Source organism: Notamacropus eugenii, chromosome 5 (genome assembly GCF_028372415.1).
Source record: "Notamacropus eugenii isolate mMacEug1 chromosome 5, mMacEug1.pri_v2, whole genome shotgun sequence".
In the NCBI taxonomy this organism is placed as follows: domain Eukaryota; kingdom Metazoa; phylum Chordata; class Mammalia; order Diprotodontia; family Macropodidae; genus Notamacropus; species Notamacropus eugenii.
This window is the reverse complement of record NC_092876.1, coordinates 22128891-22146335: the sequence shown is the minus strand read 5'-3', so window position 1 is coordinate 22146335 and position 17445 is coordinate 22128891. Positions and strand designations below refer to the sequence as shown.

Here is a 17445-nt window from a genome sequence, read left to right as displayed (position 1 = left end):
TTCCAGAGTTAAATGTTAATTAAATGGATGCTAAATAGAGAGCTGAGAGGGCAACCTAGAGCTGAGGGCGGTGATTGGTCAGGGGAAACAAAGGAATTTTTCTACTGGACCATGATAGGGTTGGAAATTCACATCTTCTTTATGTAAACAGGAAAGGGGAGGAGAATCTTGAAAGGAATAGGAATATAAAAGGCCAGGATTGGCTCAGTTTGAGTGGACAGCTGGTGGAGGTGCCATGGCGGCATGCAGGCTGTCAAAGAATCTGATGCGAATGAAGTTCATGCAAAGAGGGTTGAATGCAGAAACTAAAAAGCAACTAGAAGAAGAAGAAGAAGAAAAGAAAAGAATCAGTGAAGAACACTGGTACTTGGATTTATCTGAACTTAAGGAGAAAGAGAGTTTCATAATAGAAGAGCAGAGCTTTATGCTTTGTGAAGATCTTTTGTATGGAAGAATGTCATTCAGAGGGTTTAATCCAGAAATTGAGAAATTAATGGTCCAAATGAATGTTAAACACAAAGAGGAAGAAGTTGAAGATGTAGCAATGGAGGCTGATGTGCCTGATGAAGAAATGGCCAGAAAGTATGAAACTTTGATAGGCACAATTGAAAAGAAGTTTGCTAAAAAGAGAGATCGAGCACAATATGATGAAGATGAAAATAGTAACATAAAACCAGTTAAAGCTAAAAAGACATTTTTGAAGCCTTAGGAGTGAACTAAGCAAAATGACTATTTCTAATTAGAGTTGGTTGCATAATGTTATATTTATTTATAAAGAAATTTGTAACTTTTGAAAACATATGCTGTTCCAGAAACAGATGTGTGATGGATGTTATGCATCCTTGCCTAGGGGTTGTCATTGACCATTGGGTCTTTTAGCCTTGATCTATTAAATGTAATAGGAAATTGTTCCCTAAAGTATTTGAGTTGAGAGAACAGTTGTTTCCTCTGCCTGATCATTTATTCAAAATCTTGGATACAAAAGGACAGTACCATTTAAAGTGCCCTTGATATGTTTATATTTTATTTTAAAATATTAATTAAGACAAGGCAATAAATTCATTTTGGAATAAGGAAATTTTATAGCACAGGTCTTTTATAGGGAATTCATTTATGTGTACATATGAACAGGATGGAAATGCTATCATGAATCATAATAATTCCCATTCTGCAAAATATTTACTTGCTCTCATGAGGTTACTGCTTCTAGCATTCTGCATATTTGTCTGGATGAATGTTTGCAGCTCCTAAAGACGGAAAAATATGTCCTGAAATAAACTTTTTTTTTTTCAAAAAAAGGAAAAGTTGTCATTACCTCTGCCAATTTCTTCACTTGACTCTCCTGTTGCTGGCCATGGCCTGGATCTTGGGACAATACAACTACACCCTCTACTGGTTCACCACCAACACTATGAAATTCACTCATGAAAGTATATCCTTGATACCTGTAGAAATTATAGACTTGTATCAGCAGTTAGAGCAGCACCAACTGCCCAACAGACTGCCATGTTTCCTGTCCGCTTAAAAGGTACATAGGGTGCTGCCTTCCTAAGACTGAATCACTACCTCAATGACCAACTCAGCAACCAACCATGCCCCTGAAATGTTTCAGCAGAAGATTGTTTAAAAAAATAAAATAAAATAACACCTGTCTCCAGATCTGCCTTTCCATCAAGTCAGGAGCAACCTGAAGCAACACTTTGCTTGGCCCCTCTCATCACTCAGTTCTCTTTGTAAAGGAGCAATTCTTCAGACCACCACTGCCAATTTCATATAAACAAGGTTTTTTGGAATGGATCTAAATAAAAGATTTGAGAAGACACCTCAACCTAATTTTGTTGCAGAGGTGGGAAACCAGTGGAGTTACAAATTTCTTTTTGCTCTGTTAATTAGCTTTGCTGATTTTTTTTTCCAATTTCCCCTTCCATAATAAATATCCTTTATTCTGTAGAATGGCTCTCTGAGGTTATGGAGCAGGATTATTGGGATAAATTCAGATGATGGAAAAAAAAAGAAATAAAATGCTTTAAAGAAGACTACCATCCTTGTAAATAGTATGATTGAAATTTTTTTCTATGTATCTGACAATGCTGTGCAAGTTCAACTGACAAGGTGTTGCGGTCACAAATTTAATTTGGAGTGAAGTGCCTCAGAGTGAAAATTATCCCCCCCTTTCCAGCCACACAGACTGATGTTCTAGGAGTAAGTATCTAGAGACACTTTTATAGACCTAGGGACTATAAAAACCTACTTCAACTCCTTCTTCAATGTTTACCATACTTTCACCCTGTTATACTTTTCCCATTTCCATGATTCTCAACCCCCAGTTTTCATTAATCAAACCACACTCTTTATCCCCCCACTGACCACAGATTGCTAGCACCCTTAATAACATCCTCCCCCTCAACCTAAGTTCTCCCACTGTCCCATTCTGTCCACTGTTCCACTGTACTCTCTGGAATATCTGCTCCATAGATGATAAACTAACTTTGATCTTAAGCTCTCTTCCTTCTCACTCAATTTTCATGCACTCACAAAGACATGTATTTGAATTTCACTCTGTCTCTATCAGACAATCAAGATTCTGGTAGCTATTATCTACTGACCTCCAGGGCAGTCTCATCCTTTCCTCAATAAATTCAGTTCCTAGGTAGTTGTCTCTGATTTCCATTTGGTTGCTAATTTGGATAAATGGGTTTTCTTAGATAAGAGCTGTGTGTGTCCATTGTGGAACTGGTAGTTAATGGAACAAGAGTTAAGCCTTAGATAAAAAGCTTGGAGTCTTTCTTTTTCTCTCTCCAATAATGAGAAAGCCATCAGAAGTTAGGAATCTTTGTATCCCCAGCATTTAACTCACTGCCTAGCATATAGTAAGTGCTTAATAGATGCCTCCTGGCTGACTAGTGCCTACTGAGTGCATAGGTAGAACCTGACAAGGAAAGCAATTGATTCTGGATCACTCCAGTGCTTTTGGATACTGGCTCATGACATCCCCAAGAATTCAACTACACCAAATCTTCTTCGCCAAGACTTTTGAGATAAATATATCACTGAATCAGAATCAGAACATTTCTCCCCTTCTGAACTGGTCCAATCTAACTTTATTGTAAGGCCAAATTCAAGACCTATTGCCAGTCTTCATGTATTTAATCCTGACACTGCACTGGTGCTCTATCCACTGCACCACCTAGCTGCCTCAAGGAAGGAAACTACATTCAACAAAAGGCACCATAGACAATGAAGTAATCTCATTACTGAACACATATGCATCAAATGGTATAGCATCCAAATTCTTAGAGGAGATACTAAGAGAATTACAGGAAGAAATAGACAGCAAATAGACAGCAAAACCATACTAGTGGGGGACCTCAACCTCCCCCTCTCTGAGCTAGACATTAGTTTCTTCTTTGCCTGTTCTAATTTCTTCAATTTCTTTTTCTTCTCTTATTGCTAAAGCTAATGTTTCTAGTATCATATTGAATAGCAGTGGTGATAATGGACATCCTTGTTTCACCTCCAATGTTTCTAGCTTATCCCCATGACATATAATGCTTGCTGATGATTTTAATTAGATGCTAACCACAAAATAAACAAGAAAAACGAAGGTGAATAGAAATTTAGAAAAGCTAAATATGGTAGACCTCTGGACAAAATCGAATGGGGATAGAAAAGAATATACCTTTTTCTCAGTGGTACATGGCACCTACACAAAATATTGACCATGTACAGGGGCTTAAAAACCTCACAATCCAATGCAAAAAGGCAGAAATATTAAATGCATCCTTTTCAGATCATGATGCATTAAGAATTACATATAATAAAGGGCCATGGAAAGATAGACTAAAAATGAATTGGAAACTATATAATTTAATCCTAAAGAATGGGTGGGTCAAACAACAAATCATCAAAACAATCAATAATTTCGTCCAAGAAAAGGACAACAAGGGGGAGATGGGAAAAGAAAATCAAAGCACATCTGACAATTTGAAACATGATTTGAAAGTAGAGAAGTATAATATTAAAAAATTTATTTCTGAATTCAGTCAGTATAGAATACCAAAATTGATATAGGAATGAAATTGTGATGATTAAAAAAGTTTCAAGAGACATAACTTCTGGGGAATTTAAACAGCTCATTGTTAATAAATGGATAGTCATTTGGCCATCTCTCTTAGCCCAAAGACTGTAGTGGAAGGCTCAGGGCTTACACATTCTTTTGGAAGAGGAACTGATTGATTTATACAATGGGAAGTGAACTATATTAAAATGAGAGATTGAGAGTGGCATCATGTTGCCCTTGGACAGAGAAACTATCTCAATACCCAAACCACCCCCAGCTTTGGGCTATCTATTCAAAGAATATATGCCTCAGCCAAACCAGGTTGGGATCTTGAAGAAGAAAGCTAGTCCAGTCACCTTGCTACCAATGTCCTTCAGAAGACCAAACTTTTTAAAATCAGATCTTTTGAAGGAGAGAATTCTGGATCTCCCCAAATTATTGTTTAATAATAATCATTTCTTTCAAAATAGATTGTTGTTTATGTTTATTTGTTCTGTGTAGATCATGTAGAGATGAATTCAACTAGGTTAATGTTATTTGACTGAAAACATATAATGATCCTTTCTTTGTTCAAGATTTTTTATAAAGGTTACCTCAAATCACCTTGTGATACAGAGTCACAAAGGACATGAAGGGAATCATTACAGTTTGAAACTTCTCTCTCCAATGCAGAAAGGGCTTTGACATTGAATAATGATAATTGTTACATGGAAGACACAGAAGATTTTGAACTCCAACCTCTAACAGGTTCACTCTTGATCTGGGCATCCAGAAAGACAGGAAGAGAGCTTCAGAAGGGTTAAATAAGCTTACTTTAATCTTGTCTATTCTTCTCAATGGGTTCCTGATGATAGAAGCACCAACTCCTACAGGCTCCCCTAATCACCCTTCTTGCAGGGGCCAGAAAGAACAGGGAGCAACAACTCATACATCTTGATGGGACCAGAGCAGAAAGGCATAGCATTCCAGCTTGTTCACTCTCTTAAATCAAACGGGTCTGTTTGAGGCAGACATACATGCATTCTTCTACACGTTGCCCAAATTGCCACTTAATGACCAGTGCTCACTTGATTTATAGGTTAACAGACAAAGAAGACAATTTATCAACAATAGCTTCACAACTTTATGTTACTTCATCCTTATATCTCACTGTGCAGTTTCAGTAGAAATTATTTTCAACCCATGAGCCTGGCAACTAATATCTAGGGTCCTGTTACCTAAAAAAAGAATAACAAAATCCTCCTTATAATAATTTAAATAAAATTGTTCCTTATAATAATTTAAATAAAATTGTTTCTGACAGACTTGAGTCTAACCATACATGTAATATTACTACTTTTTCCTCACTAGGACCTGTGAGGGACTTTAAGTGCCAAAGACAGGTACTTATATTTCATCCTAGAGGCAATAGGGAACCAGTGTAGTTTTTGAGTAGTGACACAGAGAGATGTGTTTTAGGAATATCACAGGCAGCAGCAATGGGGAGGATAGATGGGAGAAGTAAGGGACCTGAAGGGTAGAAATGAATGAGGAGGCTATTGCCTAGCCAGGTGAGGAGGAGAATGTTAGAGGCTGAATTGATGGGGAGAGGGTGTAGCAATACAGAGCAGGAGATAGATGTGAGAACCACTGTGGTGGTAGAAACATCAAAATTTGGTAACTGATGGTATATGTGACCTGAGAGAAAAAGATAATAAGAATTTACTAATTCTGCATTCTCTCTGTTGGCAGTTATAATCTTCCCATTCTTCTCAAGGGAAGACCCTAACCCTTCTTTGAGCTTGTTTTCTTCCAGTATAGCCTAAACAAAAGAAGCAACTTTGTTGTCTTTGGATATAACAAAAGGGAGAACAGTGTTTGCCTTTCTAATTTTCTGGGTTCACTCCAAAGAGGTTAAGTACTGCTCATATGGGTCAGCTAGGTGGCACTGTGGATGGGGTGTTGGGCTTGGAGTGAAGAAAGAATCAACTTCCTGAACTCAAATCTGGCCTCATGCACTTAATAGAGGTGTGACTTTTTGCCTCCGTTCCTCATCTGTAAAATGAATTGTAGAAGAAAATGAGAAACCATTCCAATAACTTTGCCAAGAAAAATTCCAAATGGAGTCACAAAGAGTAGAAAACCATTGAACAACTGTTTTACCCACAGGTTTTGACCCATTAGCAACTCTTGTTATTTTAAATACTGAGCAGAGTTTCCTTCAAAGCTCAGCTCAAGGGTTATCTCCTATCTAGTTGTAGAAAGGTTAGTCATAGTAATAAGGGAACAGTATAAAATTAGAAGAATGCCCATTATCAGAGAGGAGACAAGTTGATCTACATAGTTCAGGAAAGAACTAAGTGATCATTGAATCACAGATCCAGAGCTGAAAGGGTAGGGGAGGAAACACCATTTATTAAGCACCTTGAAATTCAATTCAATTAACTTTTAAGCCCCTTCCATACAGTAGACATTGTGATAATACTTCACAAATATTTGTGAAAAGACAGGCATCTGTCATTAAGTCAAATTCCTGCCCTGTACTTTATAGATGAGGAAACTGAAGCCTCTGGAGGTTAAGTGACTTGCCTAAGGTAAAATAGATAGTAACTGTCATAGGTGGGATTTAAACCCAGGCACTCAAATTCCAAGTCATTACTTCGATGTGGTCTGGAAGTTCATCTGGAAGAAGGGAAGATGCAAATATCTGGCTTGGGGTGAGGAGTGTCTTGCAGCCTCACTCATCAGTCACAGCCCCAGGTGCCCTGAATCCTCTGACCAGGTCCTGGGAGCTGTCCAGGCCATTAAGAGTTAACAGCCCAAAAAAAAAAAAAAAAAAAAAAAAAAAAGGAATCCTGAACCCTGAGCCCAAATACAATCCTCCTCTTTCCCCTTTGATCAGTGTTCTAGGAGAAAATTTAAAGGTCCCCGGGCCTCTGCTGGTCCTAGAGCTTTGAATCCCAGTTCGAAAGGAGTGGCCTAGTCCTACTGAGGTTACTTAGTCCCTACCACGTGATTTTCACCCTCTCTTCCATCTAGTCACATTTAATCTGAGGCAGGGAAGCCGGGGGGGCCTGCGATGGTCGAGACTGTCCGCTGCCTGCTGGCTCAGCACTTGGAGCCCCTGATGTAGGAGAAGTTGAAGACTTTCAGGCTGTATGTGGTGAAAGCCCCGGGGGCTTCCTGGAGGGGACCAATTGCACAAAAGTGCCTGGTCTCTTGGTCAGTCCTCATGGGGAGCAGGAGGCCTGGGAGATGGCAGAGCATCTGGCAGAAAATGGGCCGAGGGAATTGTGGGAGAGAGCCTGGAAAGGTAAGAGTCTGCCTGAGAACTGGAGCTTCCCGCTCCCACTTGTGCAGCTCCCCCCTGATTTCTTCTTTCATTTCGCCCTTCCACCCTCCTCTCTTCCTTCTTTCATTCCTTCCTTCTTTCTTTCCTTCCTCAGAATTCTCTTCTAGGACTTCTCTCAGACCAAAACTACCTTGTATCCACTCTGTACAGATTTTGTGTTTACCACCTTCTAAAAAATATAAGCTTCTTCAGAGCAGACATTGTTTCATGTATGTTTGTATTCCCAGCACCTAGTCCAATGCTTGGCACAGCTTAGGCACCTAATAAGTGCATATGTAATAATTTCTGCCTTTTGACTTTAGAATAAGAGGATCCCATTGGGATGTAAGACATGGGGCTGACATAAGGATGGAGTGTCACCTCTATGTTTTTTCACCACAATCAGGATGGTAGGAGTGGAGTTCAGTCACTGTGCCCTGATAGTGGAAAGGAGAACATCTGGGCCATGATGAGAGTTTACTGGTGGCAAGAGAATATTCAGAAGGAGCCAGTAGGTGGGGGAAGGAATTGAAGAGAAGGGGATTGGGTAGATCTGAGACAGTGGAGCTAATAGAGGAGATTTCAGCAGTGGTCTCAACTGAGGAAAGGAGAAAAGTCAGGTGGAGACCCATGAAGACAGGAGGAGATGAAAAGAAATGGATGAGGCTTTGATCAACTATTGTTTCACAGCACAAGGAAAATGACCCAGGAAGAGAATGATTAGACTGCTGAATTGAAGACAAGTCCTTGGAGTCGGTGCTGAGTCAAGAGCAAGGGTGGAAGGTCTTTTCTTTTTTTTTAAAATGAGTGCTGAATAACAAGAAGTCTATTGGTTGTCATGCACAATAGCAAGGATGAGAAAGATTTGGTTCTATTAAGTCAGTTTTTTGTTGTTGAGTCATGACGCTTTGTGATCCCTTTGAGGGTTTTCTTGGCAAACATACTGAAGTGGTTTGCCACTTTGTCCTCCGCCTCATTTTACAGATGAGGACCTGAGGCAAACAACATGAAGTGACTTGGCCAAGGTCACACAGCTGGTAAGTGTCTGCGATTGAACTCAGGAAAATGAGTCTTCCTGACTTCAAGTCCAGCACTCTATCTGTTGTACCACTTAACTACCCCAAACTTTAATGAATCATTGTCACAAGGTGACCCCATAAGCACGCAGAGAGTTCAGGATTGGCCCATACCTTCTGCATGCCTACACCCACTCCCATCTAAGACTTGATATTCAAATACGCTGGATGAGGGAGGAGAGAGCAATGTGTTTCATCATTAATTCTCAGTGATTCAGATCTTTATAATTAGTCTGCTTGACTGTCATTTCAGTGATGTTATTGGTTACAGTATTGTAACATTGTGTAGACAGTGTCTTGATTTTGATTTCTTAACTCTACATCACTTCAGTGAGGTCTTCCTACATTTCTATGAATTCATTATATTCTTTGTTTCTTACAATACCGTGATATTCCATTACATTCATCTGCTACAATTTATTCAAGTATTCACTATTCAATGGTACCCATTGTTTTTTCACACAAAAGCCAGTTGAAAACTGAGAAGTGGTGAGCTGGGAGGTGTTGCTTGATGGATAAATCCTAAGGAATATACCTAGAAGAGAAGTGAAGAGATGGGTAGCCTGGTGTCTCTCTTTAAATAGCTCATCACTCCACCCTCCAAGAAGAAGGGTAAAGGGTACTGATGAGGGGTGAGTACATCCCTGACAAGTGCAGAATGCAATGAGCCTAAGACTTCCATAATTGTGGACTCAGTGCCCCTCAGTGCATCCTAAGACTATACCAACTTTCTTGGCTACCATACCACACTGCTGACTCATCTTGAGTTTGCAATCCATTAAAACCCCCAGGCCTTTTTCAGAGCCACTGCTCCCTCTCCATCCCTCTTCCATCTGATACTTAAAAAGTTGATTTTTGTGCCTAAGAGCAAGATTTCATATTTATTCCTGTTGAATTTCATGTTACTTGATTCAACCCAATACTCCATCCTGTCCCAATCATTTTAGAGCTTGATTCTTTAATCCAAAGTGTTAACTCAGTTTTATGTCACCTGAATATCTGAGGATCATACTATCACCTATACCTTTTTCCATGTCACTGAGAAATAGTGCAAGGCCAAACAGAGATCACTGGCACAGTCCACTGGAGACTGCCTATGACAAGGACATTGGGCCATGAACATCTCTTTTAGACTGGCCAGCTGATCAGTTTCAAATTCATCAGATTGTGTTATTGTCTAATCTACGTCTATGCTTCTTTTCCACAAGAATAAAGTAAGATGCCTTATCAAAAACTTGACTAAAATTTAGGTAACTACATCCACAGTTTGACTTCAAATACTTGTTGAATAATTCTGTCAAAAAAGAACATGAAATTTGATACAACCCCTTCTTCATCAACTTCTTGCTGCCTGGCTTTTTTTAAATCATCATTTCCCTTTCTATATGTTTACCAGACATCTCTTTAACAAGCATTTTAGAATTTTCCCAGGAAATGAAGTCAAACTTATGTCAGAAATTTTACAGACCTTGTTCTATTTCCTTTTCTGAAAATTCAGACATGTGTCATTCTTCAACCTTAGAGGACCTCCCCTATTATCCATGGTCTTTCACATATCACCAACAAAGGCTCAGCGATCACATCTTTTTTTTCTTTTTAACTTTTAAGTAACAGATATTTTTAATAGTCCCTCCCACTAGCCTTTCCCCTTTTGAGAAAAAAAAATCCCTCAATGCACAGGTATATATTCTTGCAAAACAAATGCCCTTATTAGGATGTCCAAAAAAATATGTATCTTTCTGCAATTCATGTCCATCACCTCTTTGTCAGAGTTAGTAGCTTACTTTATTTTGATCTCATTTATCATTGTATTGATCAGTCTTCCAGTCTGTCACAGATGTTTTTTCTCTATAATGTTGTTGCAGAGGTTCATCTCCCTGTTCTTTCACTTCATTCTCCTTAAGTTCATAGAAGTCTTCCCAGTTTCCTCTGAAAGTGTCCATTTCATCATATCTTATGACATATTATTGCATTACATTCATATGCCACAACTTCTTTCATCATTACCCAATAGAACATTGTTTAGTTTCCAGTCTTTGGCTACAACAGAAAGATCTGTCATAAATAGTCTTGTACTTATACATAACTCTTTTTCCTCTTTCTTCCATTTCTTTGACATAGAAGACTTGTAATGGCATAGACTGATGAAAGGGTATATACAATTTGGTAATGTTCTTGTCATGCCAGGAAAATAAATTACTTTCCAGAATGTCCAGACCAGATCATGTGGCCTGACCCCTCATCCAGACTAATTCACAGCTCATGAGAAGAAGAGGGAAAATTGAGAGATATAACAGAGAAATTTGTTTCCATAAATTCAGAATAAGATTCAGCAGAATGGGAGACATAACAAAGGAGTTATGTGTCACACAGAAGATAAGAGGCAAAGCAAGGATTCATTTTGTTTTGAGGTTAGTAGTCAATAGAGTCAATAGAGTAAAAGTCTTGCTTGGAATACTCGTGCATAAGCTCATGAATATTAACTTCTCCTCTGGGAGAGGTAAACTTTCATTTTAATGGTCATACAGTACATCTAGCAGAAGGGGGGACATGTCAGGGGAAAGTCTATAGTAGGCATATCAGAAAATTGTACTCCCTGTATTAACCAGCCAATGGTGAGACAGGGGGAACTCTGTGGTCAGGCATGGGTTTTGGGATTACTTTTGTTTCTGGAGGGTTTGTCTACTTTATGAGGCACCCTCTACTGCAGTTGCATTAATAAAATTTTCTCTTATCTTCACCCCTCTGGAGTCTGAATGAATTATTTCCCATACCTATCAATGGGAAATAGCTGAACAAGTTGTGCTATCTGAATGTAATAGAACACTCTTGTGCTATAAGAAGTCTGGAGGACTTGGAGTCAGAGGGACCTGAGTTCAAATTGGGCTTTAGTCACTTGACACTTACTAGCTGTGTGACTTTAGGCAAGTCACTTAACCCCAATTGCCTTGCCTTCCCCCCTCCAAAAAAAAAAAAGAAAGAAATGATGAACAGGTGGACTTCTGAAAAACCTGGAAAGACTTATATGAACTGATGCTGAGTGAGAAGAGCAGGACCAGGAGAACATTGGACACAGTTACAGGCACATTGTGCAATGACTAATTTTGATAAACTTAGCTCTTCTCGGGAATGCAAAGATCTGAGACGACTCCAAAAGACTCGTGATAGAAAATGCTATCCACCTCCAGATAAAGAATTAGAGTCTAAATGCAGGTCGAAACATACTATTTGATCACTCTCTCTCTCTTTTTTGTTTTGTTTTGTTTCTTCTTTCTCATGTTTCCTCCCATTTGTTCTACTTTTTTTTCTAATGTGACTACTGTGAAAATATTTTTAATTTTCATGAATGTATATGTAGAGGCTATATCAGAATGCACACATACTTAGAGAGGGGAGAGGTTAGAAAGGGAGAGAAAATTTAAAACTCAAAAGCTTGTGGAATGGAAAGACAAAAAAATTAAAATAAAAAAATTAGAATGATATTTTCTATTCTTAATATTACCAGAGTTATTCTAAGCTTCCCTTTTCCTCTCCCTCCCAGATGGCCTTCCTATATGACAAATTGTATTTATTTTAAAAAAATCAAAAATAATTTCAACAGATTGATGAATTGACAAAGTGTTAAAATGTGTAGATTATATAATAATGGTAGACTTTCCTCCATAATAAATAATAAACAATGCTATTTATGAAAGCAGTAGTCTTTTTTGAAGTAAACTGTTAATACGTTTTTCACCATCTGGTGGTCCCTCACCCAGTTAGTTGGTTTTTGACTCCATAGTTACCCATGTGACTTCCCTGCCCCAAGGTCTAAGGCTCCTAAGGAGACTAACTCCCTCCTTGTCCATAATACTTCAAAGTTCAGAAAAAGCGGAGTTTGGGCTTAGGTTGGTTTACTCACACAGTGGAAGCCTTTTGTAAACCTTTTGGTTACATGTGTGATCATTTGACAAGAAGCTCTGAAGCCTTTCTTTGTCTAAGTACCTCCCATTAGTAGGTGCTTAGGAGCCTGGTGTGAATAATTCATCCAGTGAGTAAAATCCCTCTTCATTTTTTTCTGAAGAGTGATATATTCAAATGGATTACTGAGTTAAATGTTAATTAAATGAGGTGCTAAGCTGAGAGGGTAAAGGGTAACCAAGAATTGAGAGGTGGTAATTGGTGAAATGGAACAAAGTGATTTTTATACTAGACCACTCCTGAGGGGTTGCAATTCACACTTTCTTTATGTAAATGGAAAAGGGGAGGAAAACCTTGGAAGGAAAAGAATTATAAAAGGCCAGCACTGGCTCAATTTGAGAAGTCTCTGCTCAGAGACTAGATTCTATCTGGAGTTGTGTTCCTGCCTTAGAAACCTCCTACCAGGATATCCAAGGCAGGTTTTCTCCTGGGAAAATGTCTTTATTGTTACAGATCTGTGAAAACAGAGAGCTGTCCTTTTGAGGGGAGTGGGAGTCAATAGAATATGGGTTTCATAATAGTACTTGTGACATGGTCATAGTTCTGTGACTATGGTCAACTTTTTACCCTGAGTTAGAAACCAAAAAACACTGGAGAGATCCAGCACTGAATGCTTTACTTAATAGGATCTTACTATGCACTCAGTAGGCAGTCAGTACTCCCTAGAATGGGAAGGAATTTGTTATATTATATATTGCCATCGTGTAAACTAAATATCCATATTAAGTTTACATAAATTGTGAATTAATTAATTACTATTAAATTAATTAATTAAATTAATAAATTGTGTTAATTTCACATGAAATTTTGAGACCACTTGCCTTTCCCTCCTCCTGAGATTATCCACTCTCTATTCCTCCCTTTCACACTGCAGTTCCTGCAAAAAAAAATAAAAGTAGTACATATTACTTCCTTTCACTTCCTTTACTTGGAAGATGGAAACTCTGAGTTAGCACATAGAGAATCTGAAGAAAGAAGTGAACAAGTTTTGGAAATGGGAGGGGAAAAAGAATTGCATACAGAGAGTGAATCAAGCAACCAAACAAATTATAATGAAGCAATACTTTCAGGTTCTATGCTGGCCCAATATCTTGCCATGCCATCTTTAAGTGACACCAATAGCAGTTCATATCAGTGTAGTTCTCATGAAGATTTCATGGAACTTCCATTTCCAGCCCCATTTGTTGCAGTACAACTTAGAGATTTGGAAGGTGTCTTTGTGTATTCCTAATTCCCATCTGTATACTGGACTGCTGAAGATAATGAAAGTGAATGACAAGAGCACCGATGATCATGGTCTTGAAATCATTGATGAAACCATCCCTGACAGCAATGGCAACCAATACGAGCAGGCTGTAGATGCCCAGGTCCACATGGCTGCTTCAGTCAATCAAAGACACTTTGAAACCAACCCCTACTTTCTGTAGCTGCAAATGATGGAGAGATAGAGATCATTACTCTATCAGGAGGCATTCTGAATGCAGATCAAAGATGCTTTTTCTCTCTTTGGGCAATGGGGGTGGGGTTGCATTTGTCTGTGTTTTCTTTTTCTTTTTCTTTTAATTTATTTATTTAACTTTTAACATTCATTTTCACAAAACTTTGGGTTCCAAATTTTCTCACCATTTGCCCCCTCCTTCCACCCCAAAGCACCGAGTATTCTAATTGGCCCTATCACCAATCTGCCCTCTCTTCTATCATCTCTCCCTTCCCTTGTCCCCATCTTCTCTTTTGTCCTGTAGGGCCAGATAACTTTCTATACCCCTTTACCTGTATTTCTTATTTCCTAGTAGCAAGAACAGTACTTGACAGTTGTTCCTAAAACTTTGAGTTCCAACTTCTCTTCATCCCTCCCTCCCCACCCCTTCCCTTTGGAAGGCAAGCAATTCAATATAGGCCATATCTGTGTAGTTTTGCAAATGACTTCAATAATAGTCGTGTTGTGTAAGACTAACTATATTTCCCTCCATCCTATCCTGCCCCCCATTGCTTCTGTTCTCTCTTTTGATCCTGTCCCTCCCCAAGAGTGTTGACTTCAAATTGCTCCCTCCTCCCATTGCTCTCCCTTCCATCATCCCCCCACCCTGCTTATCCCCTTCTCCCTCACTTTCCTGTATTGTAAGATAGGTTTTCATACCAAAATGAGTGTTCATTTTATTCCTTCCTTTAGTCGAATGTGATGAGAGTATACTTCATGTTTTTCTCTACCTCCCCTCTTTTCCCCTCCACTAAAGTCTTTTGCCTGCCTCTTTTATGAGAGATAATTTGCCCCATTCCATTTCTCCCTTTCTCTTCCCAATATATTTCTCTCTCACTGCTTAATTTCATTTTTTAAAGATATGATCCCATCCTATTCAATTCACTCTGTGCTCTGTGTGTGTGTGTGCATGTGTGTGTGTGTGTGTGTGTGTGTGTGTGTATGTGTAATCCCACCCACTACCCAGATACTGAAAAGTTTCAAGAGGTACAAATATTGTCTTTCCATGTAGGAATGTAAACAGCTCAACTTTAGTAAGTCCCTTATGACTTCTCTTTGCTGTTTACCTTTTCATGCTTCTCTTCATTCTTGTGTTTGAAAGTCAGATTTTCTTTTCAGCTCTGGTCTTTTCATCAAGAATGCTTGAAAGTCCTTGATTTCATTGAAAGACCTTTTTTTCCCCTGAAGTATTATACTCAGTTTTGCTGGGTGGGTGATTCTTGGTTTTAGTCCTAGTACCTTTGACTTCTGGAATATCCTATTCCACACCCCTTCGATCCTTTAATGTAGAAGCTGCTGGATCTTGTGTTATCCTGATTGTATTTCCACAATACTTGAATTGCTTCTTTCCAGCTGCTTGCAATATTTTCTCCTTGACCAGGGAACTCTGGAATTTGGCCACAATATTCCTAGGAGTTTCTCTTTTTGGATCTCTTTCAGGCCGTGATCAGTGGATTCCTTGAATACTTATTTTGCCCTCTGGTTCTAGAATCTCAGGGCAGTTTTCCTTGATAATTTCATGAAAGATGATGTCTAGGCTCTTTTTTTTTTATCATGGCTTTCAGGTAGTCCCATAATTTTTAAATTGTCTCTCCTGGATCAATTTTCCAGGTCAGTTGTTTTTCCATTGAGATATTTCACATGATCTTCCATTTTTTCATTCTTTTGGTTTTGTTTTGTGATGTCTTGGTTTCTCATAAAGTCATTAGTCTCCATCTGTTCCATTCTAATTTTGAAAGAACTATTTTCTTCAGTGAGCTTTTGAACCTCCTTTTCCATTTGGCTAATTCTGCTTTTGAAAGCATTCTTCTCCTCATTGGCTTTTTGACCCTCTTTTGCCAATTGAGTTAGCCTATTTTTCAAGGTGTCATTTTCTTCAGCAGTTTTTTGGGTCTCCTTTAGTAAGGTGTTGACCTGCTTTTCGTGCTTTTCTTGCATCTCCCTCATTTCTCTTCCCAGTTTTTCCTCCACCTCTCTAACTTGGTTTTCAAAATCCTTTTTGAGCTCTTCCATGGCCTGAGCCCATTGAATATTTATTTTGGATGTTTGGGATACAGAACTCTTGATTTCTATGTCTTTCCCTGATGGTAAACATTGTTCTTCCTCCTCTGAAAGGAAGGGAGGAGACACCTGTTCACCAAGAAAGTAACCTTCTGTGGTCTTATTTTTTTCCCCTTTTCTGGGCATTTTCCCAGCCAGTTATTTGACTTCTGAGTTTCCTTTCCACACCCACCTCACCTCCAAATCCACCCAGCTAGTGCTTGGGGTCTGAGATTCAAATGCTGCTTCCCAGCCTCAGGGCTTTGGGCGGGGGCAGGGCTGCTATTCAGAGCGAGACCAAGTTCAGGTGCTCGGGTGGGGGCAGGGCTGCCACTCAGGGCTCAGTTCAGGGGGGTTTATGCAGAGACCTTCAACAGTGGATCCGAGCTCCTGCCTGTTTTGGGAACCCCTGCCTGCTGCTGCCTCCTGACAGGGCCCGAATTTGGGGGACACCCCACTCCCCTCTCAGCCACCCAGAAAGACTCTCTCACTGACCTTTGACACCTGTGGGTGGAGGAACCTGTGCGGCTGCTGGAGATTCTGTCCCTGAAGCCTGCTCGGATGTGCTCCTCTTGGTGCAGTGCAGCCAAGGCAGGGCTGGGCTCTGCTCTGGGTCCAGGGTGCAACAGACCTTTCGTGTCAGTTTTTCAGGCTCTCTGGAACAGATATCTCCTCCACTCTGTTGTTCTATGGCTTCTGCTCCTCCAGAATTTGTTGGGAGTTCTCCTTTACTGGTATTTTATGGGCTGTGGGTTCAGAGCTAGCATACATGTATCTTTCTACTCCACCATCTTGGCTCCTCCCTGCTTCTACAATATAAATAAATATGGTCTTGGTACCTAAACTAGGAAGTGATTTTTAAAAAAGATAGAAAATTATCTCTAATGGATAGTAATTTTTTTTGAAGTACAGTATTGACAAAGGGTCTACAATAATATATCACAATGATTATATCCTATACCCAGGTTGGAATTGAAACAGAAATTCAGAATGGGTTCAATAGTAGGAAAAATATAAATACAACAGTACATATTTATAGTAAGAACAATGAAAATGTGATTATATCAATAGATAGAGAAAAAGCTTTTGATATGAGACAATACTCTTTCCTGTTACACATATACACACAGAGTGACAGACATGAAAACATAAGAATTACTGTATCTTTCCTTTATGTGATAATTATTAATTTTCTAAAGCCAAGAGCCAGCATTATATGTAAAAGGAACAACTAGAGGCCTTGACACTAAGATCAAGGGAAAAGCAAACATGTCTACCACTACTTATTATGCTGTGAGAAATTCTAGGTAAATCAATAACATTAGAAAAGGAAGTTGAGAAAACAAATAAAGAGGATTTCATTTCAAAGTTTCATTTAGAAAATTCTTCACAAATAAAGTAAAGGTTTATTTAGAGAGCTCTAGAGAGTCAACTAAAAATTAATTGAGATTTTCTTTGCAGACACACTGACGTCAAGTCTCAAGACAGTCTCTTATCAAGCTGCTGCTGCTGACTAGACAAG

At 39.0% G+C, this 17445-nt stretch overlaps 1 pseudogene; it reads left to right on the top strand.

Moving 5' to 3' along the window:
- The first annotated feature begins 253 nt into the window (after nt 1–253).
- On the top strand, nt 254–709 carry LOC140508382 (M-phase phosphoprotein 6 pseudogene; annotated as a pseudogene).
- Nucleotides 710–17445: the final 16736 nt, after the last annotated feature.